Here is an 18,090-nt window from a genome sequence, read left to right as displayed (position 1 = left end):
GTCACACACTTGTAATATAAAGAGAATTTCAAAGGTTGGAATATTTATTCACTTAGAATTGGTAAGATTATCATATCCATTACTGAAGCCAGTATGTCATTTGTGGAAGTACAGTGCAGTACGTACTAGAATAATGTCAATGAGATCTGTGAAAATTACCTGAAATGCACATTTTCAAAGGCTGCTAATAATAATAAGGTACTCTCCTAGTCAAAGTAATCCTTGAGAAAGAAACAAACCTTCCAGAGGGAGGGAGGAGATGCAGTACACTTGGCAAGGCCAGGAACATCTCATAGAAGAAAACACTGCTGACCTTGTTTTCCTTCCCAAAGGAGACAAAGACCAAAGTATTAAGACATTCTCCAGTGTACTGCACTGCCACAAAAAAGAAGCCCTTGGCTTGTTCTCCCTAACATGTCCTAAATGGAGTTCCAATCTGATAGTGAGGTGATGTTTTTGTACGTGTATATATCATGTTGGTGCACAGGTGTCCATGGACAGTGTTTGTTAAAAGAAAAAATAATCAATGCCTTGAGATAGGGTAAGACTTACTCAGGGAATAAAGCCTCTCAAGCATGATGGTCAGGCGTTGTCTGGATGGTGACAGGAGTCACCATTGCAGGGGTCCAGCTGGATCAGGAGAGACTCCCTGAATCATCCAGCACTTCAAATATTCTGGCCGTGTACAGTAGAATATCTGCCATGGAGGGTGAGCTAAGCAGCTTACAATCAACAGTTTCTACTAAACCCCTCAAAGCAGGCATGAGTTACCACAACTTTCCTTCCCTTCTCCTCTCTTCCCTCCCTCTCATGGGTGTTAAAGTCCTATGAGAAATGAGGATAAATTTCCTCCAACAAACCCAACGCTTCCTTCTTTCCTGCTGACTGGCCGAGTTAGTCGTGCACTTCGGAGGCTGAGGCGGGTGAATGGAGGCAGAGATGGCAATTCTAGGTGAAGCATGTGAAAAATTTAGAGCTTCTCACAGGAAAGCTACGTCAGGGCGCTGGACAGGTACCAAGACATGTTCTTTTGTTCAGGTGCAGCTCGGGACATAAGGCCCTGCTAGGCAGCAGCAGCTCTAGAACTACGTCAGGCAGACAGGTCAGTGGCAAACTTGGCCTAGGGAACAAAATGTCTTCCCAAGGTCAGTCCCCGACATTTCACGTAGGCTGTGTCAAGGCACAGGGCAGGCTGGCAGCTCCCTAGGGCCCGAGCAGGGGAGGGTCCCCCCAGGGCAGGGCTTGGCAGCCGGGGCCTGTCCCACCTCTCACCCACAGCAGGGGACAGCCCCAGCCCTTAGCATGTCCTGATGTCAGCCTCTCCTAGACCTGGCTCGCTGGAGCCCATGGCCGCACAGGGCAGGGCTGTGGGGAGCTGGAGGACATGGCTGGGGGGCATGGAAATGGTGTCCGGGGCCATGGACGGTGCGGGGAGGCACCCACAGCCATATGCTGCCAGGCACTACTACAGGAATAGTGCTCAGCTGTGGGAGAGGAGGATGGAGAATGTCTGACCAGTACTGATGGGAGATAAGAGAGAGGAGAATAGAGAGGAGAGATGTATGAGAGGAGGATGGAGAGTGTCTGATCTAACAGGAGATAAGAGAACAACCAGGTATTGTGACGGAAAGTAAGAAAGATAAACATGGTTACCTAGTAGTCAAAAGGTGTTTGCATGCTTGTAGTGATATACAGCTATGCAACACTATGAGTGGTTTCTGCCCTAAGCCTGGTGGTACATACAGCTGGAATTTGTATCTGGGCTCAGAGATATAAATATGAGCTTTTCTACACAATAAAGTGTCTCTGGTTGCACCACAACCAGAGTCTGTGCCTTCATACACCACACTCAGCTACTGTTCCTTCTGAAGCCGTCCTATGAATAAATGGAGGGATTCAGCTCCTTACTCTGTTGCCTTTTCAGGCTTTTAATTTCTTAAGACATATAGATATAAAATAAAATAATGAGTAGCCGACAAGTTATTTTAGAATAATTGCCTAAGGTTACTACCATTTTGTCTGTCAAGGAATAGTGTAATCATTGCTGAAAGGAAAAAGCAGTCAAATTGCAGAAAGCTGCTAGAAGCAAGTTAGTGCATGATAAAAATGTTAAACCTGAATTATTTTCTAATACTCTTTCCCCCATACTCATGATGAATTTCAGTACATAATCTGCCAGTGTCTGTTCATATGAAAATCTAAAGATTAAAAACACAATACAGTAACACAGATGTCACTGTAGAAGACTTCATTGACATTTAAGTAATAAAAGCATAGCCTTTTACTTCAACAGACTCTGACATTATTATAATTCTGTCCTGGTTAACCACAAAATATGAGTTATTACATATTTTAACCAGGTCAGCTGTGCTAGAATGAGGATTTTAAAACAACCAGAAAGAACTTCAGTAGATTACAGAAATCACATTCAGGATTTCATAGGTCTGAACAGCAAAAATAATTATCGAGTCCTTTTAAAGAGCTCGTGAATGCAAAGTGTGGATGTAATGATTATATATTAGAGTCAAAGAACAGAAAAGATTTGAGGATTTTTATTTTTTTTTTAGCTCCTTGAAGTATATTTTCTTTTCACTTTTGAGGCAAGACAACTAGATTAGGGCACATCTTAGATAAAATACTTTGCCAGGCAAGCAGCCTCCAACCAGTCATCTCTGCATAGTACAGTCTTGCACTGTGTTAAGAAGCAGCTGAAAGACACATGTTGAGGGAATCACAGTCATAATCTTCAGCGTATTAATATGCTTTGCATGCTGCATTAGGATGGCAAAAGTTCAACACTCAGTCAGATCAAACACATTTTTGTTATTTACTGTTCCTGGTGTTACTACTTGCGACAGCAAACAGCCCTATTGTAAGTAACCCTCCCAGTGATTAGAAAATTGAAGTAACTTTTAATCTTGAATCCCACCACACTATGATTTGCATTAATGGTTTGCTAGGTTACCCTGCTGTGCTGCAACACAGCCTAACACAACCTCTGTCACCTCTGCCAACTCTGCTACAACAAGGTACTGAGAAACACCCTTATTAACTGATGCAGGAGGAAAACAGAGAAAAATGTTCTGATATGGACCAAACCCATACAGCACGTCTTGTGCTTCTGGAAAGTAAACACCACCATGTTCTCAGACATGAGAGAATTAATTTAGTGAGTGTAACATAGCTACTCATATAAAGCAGGATTTGACAATTTGCTTTTCTAAATAACCATACTTTCTACTAAATCAACAAAACTAGTGAATGTACAGGTTACACAGCTACATGATTAGGAGCACTATAGCCTGGGCCCAGTAAACTCAGTGCTTTACTATAGCAAAAACCATTCCAATCGGATGAGGAACAGTGTCAACATAAGCAGTAGCTTGAGTAGCTTGGGTACTATTGCAAACTCTGGTTGTGATGTAACTAAGTTGTCATCATGGCAATCACTGTATACACAGCCAAATAATCCACCATTTACAATATTTCCTTCTAGATGAGGGATGATTTTGGTTAATTGTTGGTCATCCATTTGAGTTGGATACTCTTCGGGACAATGGAGCGCCTGAAAGCAGGAGTACCAGAATTGTTCTACGATAAAATTAGTGTAAAAGTTTACGTTTCTTAGGCATATGTTAAGTCAACTGTTGCTGAGGAGTTAAAATGTGAACATAGAGCAGAAGTAGAACTCAGTCAAGTTTCACATCATAGTTGAAAAATCTAGGTTTTGCAGTAAAACTAGCTTTGACAAAAGTGTCATAAATTATACATTAAACTACCTATTTAAAAAAACCAAAAAGCAACCAACACACAACAATAAACCATCATTTATGGTAAGTGCTTTCTATTGAAATGTTATCTATTACCTCTGTAATTTTACAGCCTGAAAATGCATCTTATCAACCTACAGTATTTCAATATCTCTTTTAATATCCTTTCTAAAGTACCAAAAGGGAAACAATGTAGTCACAAAGTACAGTAAATTTGAATTAATGAGAAGAGTGTAGAAGGTCTTTCCTGCTGCATAACGCTACTCTTTTAGAAGCTATCCCATATTATAACATATTGCACATAACCACAGAAATTCATAACGATACACCAAGAATGGAAATTCTTTTTTGCCCGTAAGTTCTTTTACTTGCATTCCTCACCACACACATTCTGCCTTTGGAGCGTGAATTGCTGTGAAATAAGAAAACCCTCTGCAAAGTGGCAGATTAGAAACACTGTATGTATGGTCCTAAAATTAATGTATTGCAGCTATCTAAAAGGCTCACCTTCCTCTTCTTTCTGTAGTGGCAGGATCTATGTCAGAAACTTCTCTAATCTTCACACCCAGATTGGTAAAGCCATGGTGCAGATACCACCGTATTTCTCACTCAGCCCCTCACACCTCAATATTTATCCAGGATATTACCCAATGTTTTATTCCTATAATAACTTGTATTCTTGGTTTGAGATGTAATATTTCAACTGCATGTCCCAGTATGAAATAAAACTCTGCAGAATTTTGCCACAAAGACCAGAACTTGAATTGCATGTCTTGTCTCTCTGTTTCCTTCCAAACATCAATGTTTTGTCTTCAGACCTTCTTCATATGATACTTTGGTTTCAGTAAGATCTGAAAAGCCCAATTTGAATTCCAGTATGCTCTTGAAGGCAAAGTCAGAAGTACGTTAATATTTTCTCCAGTGTCACAGCTTACCCTTGCAAGGAAATATGTTTGAAAACTTTTCCTTCACTAAGTTGTCACAGTAAGTGATCCAAAAATGAAGGTATAATGACAATACTGAAAAAAATTATCTGTTAGAATGATTATTATACCAGTATACCAATACCAACATGTAGTTTCTTCATGTCCCCACTCCTTTCTTATCTGTTGTCCCTCATCTTTTAACTTCAAACAGTTAAGGACAGACCTTCTTGTATAAGCTGTAGAGAATCTGGGAAAGGACAGATGTATTCACTAATTCTAATATATAAGAATAATCATCAGCTGCTTGGGGAACATTTTCCTAACATGAACATGCAAGAGGGATATCCCAGCAATCCCTGTTTCAGCAAAGCAATTAATAATAATAATAAAAAAACCCTTCTAGTTCGTACTAATCACTGACCCACAACTGGATAGAAAAAAAAGAGTTTGCAACTTATTTTCCTTATCATCAGGTCACACAAAATAGACGCAAACCAGTCCTGCACAAAAATGTAAAAATGTAAATATTGTGGGACAAGGAATTTGATCACTGACAAACTGAATCAAATCATTCAAGGGAAACACACACATACCCAAATAATAAACCCTCAAACATACAAAGTTTAATGATAAGGCTAATTTGTTTGATATTACAGAGTTTGGTAACAATTACAGCTATGAAGGAAAGATGTTTCTGACTTTCAGTTACCTAAATATTTTCTCTTTTATAATAAAGCCCAACTGTCATTGAGTAAGGTTATGGCACTTTCACTAACAAAGATAGTGTATAACAGGCAATCATTACTACAGTGACAAGACTGAATACATATTACACTGGAAGTTCATCTAATGAAATACCAAGTTTTAACTGTCTTCCCCTAAATAATGTTCATGCCATTACATCTAGAAAATATTAAACTGCCTGGAAAGTCCATGGCTTACTTCATTTGGTAGACTGAGAAATCCATCAGCACAGCATGTCAACATCATAGAAAATTAATATACTATACATTAAAGTGAGAGACCACAATATGTTAAAAATTAATTAAATGGCTATGTTTCTAGTAAAACAACACGAAGAACTATTTTTTATTTTGTAGTCACTGACAGGAAAATATAGAATACAGTCAGACATGCATTTGAAGTAAATTACAAAATAAAGCAACAAGAAACATATATTGCCTATAAATTAGGGTTGGTTTTTTTTTCTCTCTCCAGCACAGCAAAGTCAAATAGCTAGATATAAACTCTCTTCTTTATTCAACACTTTCTATGGCTTACCTAGGAATAGTCCCCACTTACTTAACTGTCTCTTATGTATGACTTCTACAGCATTTAGATCCTCTTTAGATTGTAGAAGCCATTTAGGGTGTTAGAGTACAGGGGTTTAAGAGTTCAATTCAGAGACCAGATGTCTTTGTGAAGCTAATCCCTAAATACCTTGGTATATGAAAAAGAATTAATTCTGAAGATACAATTCCATATCCAAAATTTTCTAGTCCATTCTGCTCTCACACAGAAAATATTGAATGTAGCAAGATTATATTTGTGGAACTGAAAACAAAGAACCATGGAAAATGTGCTTCTTGTTTTATGTATTTGACAAATCTAGTTGTGTTTTCACACACAACACACCCTCACCATAGATGAGTATTACACAAAAATGAAACTGAAATAGACTTCTACTCACACTTTGGTGTCAGTCACCTTCCAGCCTGGCTTGGTCTGCTGGTCATCTCTCATATTCACTCCCTAAATGGAATATTGAAAGAAATGGTTAATTTTGTAACTCAGAAGTGTCACACAGCAGAACTGAGATCAAATCAGGTTTTCATACCCCCAGTTATCAGCCACAGGCATTTTTGCAACGTCAAAGCCCTAAAAGTTTCAGTATTTAAATCAAATATTACCAGTGTAATCATTTGGTTACATCTGGTCTTAAGCATTCCAAAATTTTCTATTTGGAAAGAAGGAAAATTTCCTTATATACTTGTTTGCTTATAGAGAAGAATTAATGCACATGGAAAATCTTTGAACTATCAATAAATTGGTTTATTTTTATTAATACAGATTATCACTATGTAATGACCACGACCTCCAGTTACAAAAACTAATTCTTTCAATAATTGTCATGATGGTGCCTTAAAATGTCAATAATGAAATTTTTTAGTTGTCTTTAAAATAATAAGAATGAAGATGCTGTTTCATATTCTACATTATGAGAATCCCTTTGAATTTTCATGATTAAATAATGTAATTGTAACTAGCTTATTCAGAGAAAAGTCACTGGAAAGATTTGCTAACTTTAAGTCAGTCTTAGCATCAGATTCTCAGTGTGAACACTTATGACTCCAAATTAACCTCCCTACTACAACATTTGCTACTAATTTACAAATATTTCTGCAAGTATTCCAGGCAACATTTGTACTGGTTAAAGTATTCATAGAATACAGACAGATACATTTTTTTTAAAATGTGAAGGCATTTGCAGGAAATATTTTGCAGTGCTTGTCCGTCAACCACTGACAAACACAATCATTTTAGGAACACAGAAGAGGATCCGAAGTCCTACTATAAATTACCCTTAATTCCTCCACCTCTTTCAAGCAACTTTTTTTGAAAGATTAATCCTTTTTTTAACATTGCTTGATATAATAAACCTTCAGGCTCGATTCTTGACTCTTAACTGGAAGTGCAGCATAACATTTAATTCATGACTTATATAACTTAAATACATGTTTTATCGGTAGATATTCTTTGCAGAAGCATAAACATTTTCATGAATGGTATTTACAGAATTAAGTTCTCTCTTCAACTGCTGATGCATCTCTTTAAATTAAATATGCAGTACTAAATTCCCAGAAAATATGAACTGACACTACTTCATTGACTTTAGTAGGTCAATATTTAAGTCCAATACCTAAGTATCAGGTCAGTTTTCAGTTGTTACTATTAGTAACAACTAGCAATGATCACAGGGACCATATGAAAGTTTAGGAAAATTCTTCCTTCAAGTCATTATGTCATCCTAATGATGTTTTGCTCTGCTGAACAAGATGATTGTTTTTAAACAAATATTATAGGAAAATACAGACTTGTGAAATTCCAACATTTTAAAAAATATCATTAGTTGAATTATATTCTGAAGGTTTTCATTTTGTTTTTCCCTCACAGATTTCAGTTTAGGACCATTGAAACAAGAAATAATAATAAAAAATAAAATAAATGGACATGGCATTGAAAATAACGCTGCTACTGTGGCAACATAAGGAAGAAACTACAGTTTCACTTTTCCCCAATTAACCCATCACTAATATTAACACATTCCTATGCAACATCTGGATTTAGAAAAAATATTTCATAAAAGAGATTTAATCAGTTCTAAGCACCATATTAAAATACCATGAATTTCTATTGAAAAATCATTCTAAAGGAAAAAGCAAAATCATTCTGAACTTCAGTGTTAACAAAATTGTTTTAATTTAGAAACTTATCTCTGCCAAAAGCCTCATCTTTCAGAAATGTACAATAGTATTTCAGTTTCTTTAGCTTACTTGACTTGCTTTTTTCATAAACATAAAATGTCAGAGAAGCAGAAAAGTCAAGGTTTCCCTATATTTATTTTTAGATTCTACTCAACTTTACTAGTGCAATAATGGCTGTTATACTCTACTGAGAATTGATCTTTTGTGTTTGCACATCAGGTGTAGGGTTGAAGATAAAAGGGAGTGAAAATTTTAGTCACGGCAGGGTATGTTGTTTAGCTAAAAGCATATTGGGCTGCAGTAATGTAAAAAAAGTCACAGAACCACCGTTACATACCTACTCAAAAGTCCACTACCCCCTCTTTGTACTTGTATTTATAAGGGAAGGTCCCGCACCTGAATAACCTCAATTCAAAATCTAAACTATTTCCTGTCAGAATATTTTTCAGCTTCATTTTTAGTTTTAAAGGATAAGGACCCACACTTTAAAATGCCAGATTGAGGCATCTCCTGTCCTCTTTGTATTTTTCGCAAGCAAAAGACTGCTTATCTTGTTCTGTTGCAGCTGTTAGTCTTCTAATCTGTTTGCATATTTCTCCATTTTAATTGTAAAAATGTGTGTCCTGTCTTTAGAACATGTTCTAATCTGTATTACTTACTCTATTCCAAAATATCTATGCATTTCATTTTCCAGAGTAAATAAAAAATAAACAACACTGATGATTACAAAATGGAAATTATGAAGCATGGCATAATTATCATTCACCAGACTTGCTGAATGTGACATTCAAAAATGAAGTTTCAAACACCAACTGCTTTATAATAAAATTAAAATGTATGTATGGTTATTGGAAAAACATATACTTCTTGGTTAAATGTAAATAAAATTATACATGAGTAATACCACACCTATGGGAAAATTCATGCATTTACCATAAATTAGTTCACATTAAACACATAAAAGCTATTTGTAAGATAATCACTGAGCTACAGCTTACTTTTCTGTAGACACTGTATGAGCTGCCTATAAACTTGCTTTTCTGGTCAATCTAATAACATCTAAAGGTCATCGGACAGTACGGATCTTTCCCTTGCTTGATATAAGTTATAGCCTTCTAGCAGCTGGATGGTCAATGGTGCATGGAAGTGAGTAGCTGAAATAATTCATATTGACTTGAAAGAGCTGTAGGTATAACAACACCTTCACCAAAGTAAAATTTAAAAGTCTTTCCATTGATACTGACTTGATAAGAAAAGCAAGGGCACAGGAGAGTGGTAAAAAGCCTACAGAATAGCCGACGTTTTACATATGTCTTGTAAATGGCTTTTACATGTTACAAAAGCTTAATAATATGCAAGTTACAGTAACTACATGTCCTTTTCCTTAACTATGACATTGTTCCAATATATTGGGTTTTTCATAGCATTTAATTTGAATAAAGCAAATTGTTTTTGTTAAAGGTACTGATATAACAAAGACCACAGTGGATCATTTCCACATTTATCTGGTTGACTGCTCTGACATGATGAATAGCATGTAATTTCAGATTTAAACATCAAGCAACTCTAGACCATGTGACAGCAAAAAATTAGAAGAAATGGTTGCGTGCTCAACTTGAACAAACTAAGCATGAGTCTTCTATGGAAGACATAGTATAAAAAGACATCCTAGAGAGAATAGAACTACATTTGACTGATATTAAATATGGGCATGAGATTGTGAAAAACTGTATTAATGTTAATAACAGAGCAGCAGAATGTACCAGGAACACTGCAAGCTTTTGTGTTTCACACACCCCCCCCTGAACTGCTGAAACATATCATGACAACACTGATTAGAGAATGAAAAAATCCATATACTGTGCAGCAGGAAATTCTACATTTAATGAAGAAATCATAAATGAAACCAGAAATAAAATTAATACCATTAGTATGGCATAAAGGTCTACCCTTAGCTCCATTAAAAATTTCACACTAAACAATACATAACAATCCTAGATAACGATCTCCTTGACTACATGAAAGTTTTGCCTGCAAGGAGGCAGAAGAAATGACCAAAAAATAAAAAAAAAGTAGCATCAATCTGACAAAAGGAAAAAAGGCAAAAGAAAATCAAATCTTAAGGAATACAACCTGAACATTCAATTTTTACAAAATACAAGGAATAATTTCCACGTCAAATTCTTGTGTCATTTCCCACAGATTTGCATATAACTTTCCTGGTCATATTTTGAAAGATTACACAACAGAAAAAAGTTCAACTTCATGCAGTTTTACTTGCCATCCGCATCTTGGAAATCTCTCAGGATAAATGCCTATATAGGTTCCCCCCAGCTTCTCAATAGAGAAAATATAATCTGTTGTAACAGCAGGTGATCAAACAATCATAACACACTAATACCAGATTCTCTAACGTGTAGTTAGTTACTGGAGATTGCTAATGATACTACTTTTATACTGGTGGCATAAGGGTAGCAAAAAAAAAGAAAAAAAAAAAAAGAAAAAAAAAAAGAAAAAAAGAAAGAACCTTCCTCTACATGAAAGCCAATGTTTTGAGCCAGAGAGAAAACGCCATATGGAAAATTGTTTTCTTCTGCATCGTGATCAAACAATTTCTAAATGATGTTAAAAGCTTCTGATGATTTAGAGATTATTTTAGTAGACATTCCTATACATGGTAGGCACTCCCATATTCTTGATGCAATTTCTAATCAGCTATTTTTTTTAATTATTAATCATATGCTTATATTTCTAACACACATTGCTTTTGCAGGGACTAGCACAAAATTTGGCATAAAAATTCTTAATATTTACTGGAAGAGTTTTCTGCACCTTGTATAAAGTGTATCTGTAACCTATTCTATACTACATTTTTCATCTAGGTTACATTTATCATTTAATATCACAGCATGAAACATCCTTAATATCTGCTTAGCATTTTTTTGAATGTGTTCTTCAAACACTTTTGTTAAACTACACAAGGTAAGTCTGTATTTAACCTTTTATTTCACCATAGGAATTCTCTAAGTTTTCTGTTGGAGATAACAGTTTGGCTTCCCTTACATCTCCCTTGAAACAATCAAAATAAAGTTTTAAGGCTTGTGTAGACATCTGATGAAAACAGCCATATATTCAAGAGTGTTCAGATCCTAGCAGCTCCTATTTTGCTGCAATGTTCCAAATGTTTTTGAAAATTTTCAAATTCCAGATCTAAAGAGAATACAAATACAGAACGGGAAGTTCAATGTAAAGTTCTACTTGTAGTTTTTTTCACATGTTAAGTACAATACAAATACAAAGACAATTAAATAAAACAGTCACTGTTTTTCATGGAATAGTGTGTGTTAACTGTAAAGGACTAATTAAATATTTTTTTTTCTTGAATTAGTTATGAAAATATGGTGGTATACCACAACTATACAGCAATAACAAACCTTTGCAAAGTGGTTTTCTGTGCAGGGTGAAGAGAGAAATTTTTGTGGTCATAACAACAGTAATATATTCTTAGCCAGAACTAATTTTGTTCTTTGGGGTTTTTTCCCTCATCTGTTTTTAACGTTGCCATTGGAAATGACAAAGTGGTTTTCATGTCCAATGCCATCACTAGAGGACATTCAAGCTCAAAATATAACATATGGCAATATACTTCTTTGATATTTCAGATTAGATTTACTGTCTTTTATTTATGTTTCTGTGAATCTAAGATGTGTTCTAACTTAACAACAACAAAATCAAAAAGCATTTCCACCCTAAATAATAGCATAAGCAGGAAGTACACAACTTTAACATAAAAAAAATAATTCTTAGAAACATTGTTTTCAATTGAGTGAATTAATTTTAGTCTGCAATAGCTATTTATGCTTGCTCACATTGCAGATGGTATCTGGGGATAATCTTACTGATTTTTTATATTAGTAGATTTAAGCTGAATGTTATTTCAACCTAATCTTCTGTCACTAAGTGTAAAATACTGAACAATGTCATTAGTGCAATTAATTAAGCATCTAATGCAATGTGCAAAGGATATTGAATTATATCACATTGGAATTGCATGGTATGAAGTGTCATAACCAGGTCAGTTTAAAATACTTGTACCCATCATTAGAACATCATGCACTGCAACAGAGAGACTGAACTACATCATCCAGTGGCTATCCAGCCACTAATTTCTCATTTCATTTTAGTCTGACCTATATGAGAATATTATTTCTTGATTTCCAACTTGAACATGCATCCTACGTGAATATTTAAAAGCAAATGTGGTACTGGAAAATGTGGCCATATTTTAACATAGCCTTTATCAAGAATGTCCCATTATATAGTACATTAGATAAGGAAATACATAGAACATATTATATAGAGAAATATAGTCTGGTAGAAACCTTTAGCCAGTACTTTACACAAGTTTGAATGCAAGCAGGTTAGATGGATGTATTTATTAAAATTACTTGAAGACAGGAGATTATTGCTCCGATCTATGATACTTCAAATGTTTATTCCACACCCTTTCTGGAAATTATTTCAAACTATAAGAAGTCAGAAATCCCAGAATTTTTAAACAGTGTGAACATCAAAAAGGTTAAAGACATACAAAGAGTTATATCTGTTGACTGGCTGGAATGTAGGTTGTAATCACCAAAGTAAATATTTCTACTTGCATTCAGGAAACTGATTTAGCAATGACTTTTTAAGCTTTTACAGTTTACACTGTATTATGAAATTGACTTCCATTATGTGTGCTACTTTCCAAGATTCCAGGAGTAGCAGTGGTAGTTACAAGTTTTCTACTATAAACTTCTTCCTCCCCAAGTAGTGTTCCAGTAAAAGCTGGCTATTTGTGACAAATGGCCAGCCTCAAGCAACTTTCCAGTGTGTTTATTTCAATACTTGACTTCTAACCATCCCTAGCACCCACAACAAACATTCATGACCTGGTTTATGGTTGTATTTTGAGATTTTCTTTTAAAATTTTTCAGATTCAGGTTAGGATGGGTAAAAGTTCTCACATCTCAAAAAAAAAAAAAATAGCTCTACCTCACAGACATATAATTTTACCTTTCCATTGTTTAATCAGCCCATCATTTATTGTAAGTAAAACAAGGCAGATACCTACAGCTGTGTGAATGGGAGAGCAGTGCAGTGACAGCTGTGCATTCTCAGTTATGTTGGTACCAAACTTTAGGTATTTGGCTTACTGAAAGGGATATAGGAAGAAGCTGAGTTCAGTCAATTCAAAATTGATTCTTAATTATTTCCTGTCATGGTTTAACCCCAGCTGGCAACTAAGCCCCACACAACTGCTTGCTCACTCCCCTCACAGTGGGATGGGGGAGAGAATAAGAAAACTTAAAGTGAGAAAACTCATACGCTGAGACAAGGACAGCTCAATAGCTACAGCAAAAGCTGCAAACACAAGCAAAGCAAACCAAGGAATTCATTCACTACTTCCCATGGGCAGGCAGGTGTTCAGCCATCTTAAGGGAAGCAGGGCTCCATCACACGTAACGGTTACTTGGGAAGACAAATGTTTCACTCTGAACGTCCCCCCACTTCCTTCTCCTTCCCCCAGCTTTATATGCTGAGCATGACATCGTATGGTATGGAATATCCCTGTGGTCAGGTGGGGTCAGCCTTCCCAGCTCTGTCCCGTCCCAGACTCCTTGGGCACCCCCATCCTGATCGCTGGCACATGAGAAGCAGCAAGCCCTTGGCTCTGTGTAAGAACTGCTTGGCAGTAATGAGACCATCTCTGTATCATCAACACTGTTTTCAGCACAAATCCAAAACATAGCCCCATACTAGCTGCTATGAAGAAAATTCAGTCTATCCTGGCCAAACCCAGTACATTTCTTTCCATAAGTATTTTTGTATTTTAACTAGTTAGTTCTCTAAACTACAAAGTGGCAACTTTCAGACGTTTGATTGCTTTTAGAGCTTTTCAAATGCAAGACAACCTGTTGGATATTTAGTTCTCAGGAACAGGTGAAATTTTCCAGTTAACCTGCTTCATGGTCTCTGATTCTGTTTATACAGCAGTCACTCCTAAATTCACTAGCCATGAAATCTGCACCTGATTCAAAAAGGGGAGGCAATATTTCTACAGTCCTGCTGACAAATATAACGTGTATTGTTACCATCTTGTTGTGTGCTCATTTCAATAAGTGCAAAGACATAACACTATTTTCTACTTTCCCCAGCTTTTTCTAGACTACCGCTTGACAAGGATTTGTTTTTACTTTTCCTGTCATATTTCAGTAATATGTGAGATTGAGATTACCTGATGTGCTGAATCTGGATTTACCTTCATACAAGTATGCTAAAATTCTAGTGCTCAGTACATTTATTAACCTCTGCATTGAAGATACACATCAGCATGCTATGCATTTATGGGAAGCAATTGTTAGAATCAGGATTACTAAGAGATTCTTAATTAAAATGTGATCTCATGATTCAAATGGTTGCTATGGCAACTCAGGCTAAATAAATAAAAAAAACCCTAAGTGATACTACATTAGCATTCTTTGTTGGTTTTAACGTACGTGAATGATTGCATCGCTACATTAACAACTGTGCTTACTTTATTAGCATGATTTATTTCTTTTTATAATACAGCCTTAGGGATACATTTCATGCTACTTATGCTCTGAATCAGAGAAAATTCAATAAATCCAGTCACTAATGACAAATAATATTCACGCGATATGACTGACCTCATGCTACTGAATCTGCTTGGGTTCTGATGATGGAAGAATTTTAAAAAGAAGATTTTATATTGCCTTCGAATTATCTTTGCTTGCATATAGATATTTAAATATTCTGAACAACCTTCCTTTGTCGAACATTTGTTTTCTAATTAAGAAAACCACTACTTACTCAGCAGTGCAAAAATAGGTTAAAAAAAGCGCTATATTTTTTATATTATTCCAATATTCTGGTATATCCCCCTGCAAATTATCTGAACAACCAAGAAACATGGGAAATATCTCACACAAAAATTGTGGTAAAAATTAATGGCAACTGCAGTCTTCAAAAAGTAGACCACATAAACATTAGAAGACTTAAGACATTGTGTGTTATCATGCCATCCAATTGTGATTTTTACAGTATGTGACAGAAGTCCACGTCCATGGAAGTGACTTAAAAATAGAGATGAAACCATATAGATATCACAGAATCTGACTCCATCCTTTACCGAGTGAAAAATTAAATGGCAGCTTCTGTGAAAAGTGGAAAGATATGCATGATATACAACTTAGTGATGGAGAAACAGTGCAGATGAAAATTGCTTCTTGATACTTTAACACAATTTGCAGCTTGCAGCAGGACAGGAGAATGATGAGGACGAAGCTATACCATAACACCCAAAAACCTAGCATGAGCTCTTTCATCACATACTGCGCTACTTTTAGATTCAAAGAAATGTGAATCCTCTCCACAGCTGTTAAGAGACTGTTAGGTACAGCATAGGTTACATTTTTCTCCTAAGCTCTCATCTATGCTTATCTTTTCTTTATCTGTGAAGAATCTTATGGTTCATCCTAACATACACACAGATATAAGTAGTGCAGGTTACACTGTTACTACCCACCAAAACATAGAGCACAATATGCATAGGTGAGAAAATTGCTAACTCCAAACCATTGCCTGTCCTTTAAGCAACCTTTGATCTATGACAACATATTTGCTACTAATTGTGCACCACACACACTCAAAACTGGCACACAATTAATTGGTTTATTACCAATAATATCACTTATCGGTGATCACTTAATTATGTGCCTCTTAATTTTAGTTTGTTGGTTGGTTATCAAGTTTATTATTATTACTCTTCTGCTGGTGCAAAGCAGATATAACTAAAGTGACCCGTGAGAATTAGACAAGTGAATGATCAAGCATAGGAATATTAGAAATCTTTGCTTATAGGGATTTCTGCCTTTTTTTCAAGGGGACAATTTAGCTTTTTGCTAAATGTATTAAGACAGTTACTTTTTTCTTTTCTCTCTAGATCCCTTGAATACATAGATATTTTTACATCTCTCCAATACTGAAAATTCCACAGCAAGGCCACCAAGTGAAACCAATGAAAAACCTTCTCCAGCTCCTGAGAATGACTGCAATTAAGGTTAACTGTTCCCAGATTAATGTGTTTTCATTGCTCACTTCTTCCCACACAATGTGAATATAAACAGGAATTTATAGAACCAAACACAGCAGGGATGCAATTAATATTCTTTACATTATGATTTGGAATGGAGATGGTAAATACGTGGTGCTGGGTATAAGCCTGGTATCAGGTCACCAAGGAGACAACAAAGTGTCTATCTAAAATTTGCACTTATTTGCAATCAGAATTTTGGCTTACTCAAACACCTTCTAGATAGGCTTGTGTAGTAAATTAACACATATCACCACGTACTGGTTATTCAGCATAATATTTGATTAAACATATATGTCATTTGAATATTAAGCAAATCTTTACTATTTGCTCTGAGCTTCAAATTGAGCTCTTTTGCAGCAAGCAAATCTGCAAAAACTTCTTGGGAAAAAATGCAAGTGTTCTTGAAATCAGAAGCAAAGAATGAAATTTAATTTCTCCATCTATATTAAGGGCAAATAGAAACATTAATTAAGTTGCAGGGGGAACTATGATTTTGGAAGATATAGAATTATTTTTGTCAATGTCATGATTTGAAAATTTATTTAAGCTCACACAGGAAGAGTCAGAATACAGAATTTAAATACAGCTGTATTTTTTCAAGTCAGGAACAAAGATGGTATTGTGTCCCATTTTTGCTGACATTTTTCATCTGCATGCTGTGATCAGGTGAGCTTAGAATTACAAGTTGGGGTTGTTCACTTCCTGTCAGACATCACAGGAAATATTACTATGCATAGCACTTTTTACTTTTTATATTTACAGGTCATTTGCTTACTTGTTTTTGTGATAACTAGAGGTTGATAGCAGTTTGCCCTTCATATGAACTGATATGATGTTTACTAAATCAACACAAGCAGTATGGGGATAAGGGGGAGTCAAAGCTTTTTCATCCTTTTCAGAAGCTGTGTCTTCTGAACAGCAAATTACATATGTAACAAATCTTAATACATAAGACTTCAACAAAAAAACCCCTACATTTACTTCCAAAATATAAGTGAACTAAAGTTGTCAGGATATTAGAGACTATGTTACTGTTCAATTCAAACAAGTAAGGTAACTACAATTTAAAATATACCTTATAGGTATTAAACACACATATTATAGTACATTTACTCACACTGAATGTTGCTTTACTATACAAACTGACTAATTTCAATTTTCCAAAGTAGGATAAAAACTTGGCTCCTGACAAACAGTATTATTTAGCAAAAAAATTGAGAGTATTTTTCTAACTGTGAGCATATGTATTTTTAGATGCCTGTTACTACCGATTAAATGAAATTACAAGTCAAATGAGATTTTCCTGCTATTCCATTCATTTACAATGCTATCCTCCCTGTATTAGATTCAACTACAGTCAATCCACACTATATTTTAAACACAAGCAAATGGCTGTTCTCTCACTGTGTTTCTGAATTAAGCTTGGAGTATGCACATCCCATGTTCTGAAAATCCATTCACATAAAAATGTCACATTAACACAAATAATACTCTAATTGAGAAGTCGTCACCTCTTTCTGCTGACACAAAAGACAAGTACCATGCAGCAAATTTTGTTAGGTTGGAAATACATGCACCAGCTTCTAATAGATAATTTAGATACCTCAGGAATTAAAATAACTTAAGTTTTTAATTTAACTAATCAGCTAAACCTTAGATTCCATGTTGTTGTACTGGCAACATCTAAGCAGACCAAAATGTAAACAGCACCTCTCTGCAAACCCATTATTTCTATTTCCAAGAATTTTCAA

General features: G+C 35.5%; 1 long non-coding RNA gene across 1 annotated transcript in view; it reads right to left on the bottom strand.

Annotated features, from left to right (window-relative positions):
- LOC129737064 (uncharacterized) overlaps nucleotides 1-18,090 on the bottom strand; it is a 376,497-nt gene that overhangs the window by 183,903 nt on the left and 174,504 nt on the right. The window contains exon 2 of the long non-coding RNA XR_008734486.1: nucleotides 6,387-6,448. This is a non-coding gene — a long non-coding RNA (uncharacterized LOC129737064). The remainder of the gene's footprint in view (nucleotides 1-6,386; nucleotides 6,449-18,090) is intronic.

The sequence above is a fragment of the Falco cherrug genome, chromosome 11, assembly GCF_023634085.1.
Source record: "Falco cherrug isolate bFalChe1 chromosome 11, bFalChe1.pri, whole genome shotgun sequence".
In the NCBI taxonomy this organism is placed as follows: Eukaryota; Metazoa; Chordata; class Aves; order Falconiformes; family Falconidae; genus Falco; species Falco cherrug.
The sequence above is the reverse complement of the archived record's forward strand: the minus strand, read 5'-3'. Positions and strand labels throughout refer to the sequence as shown.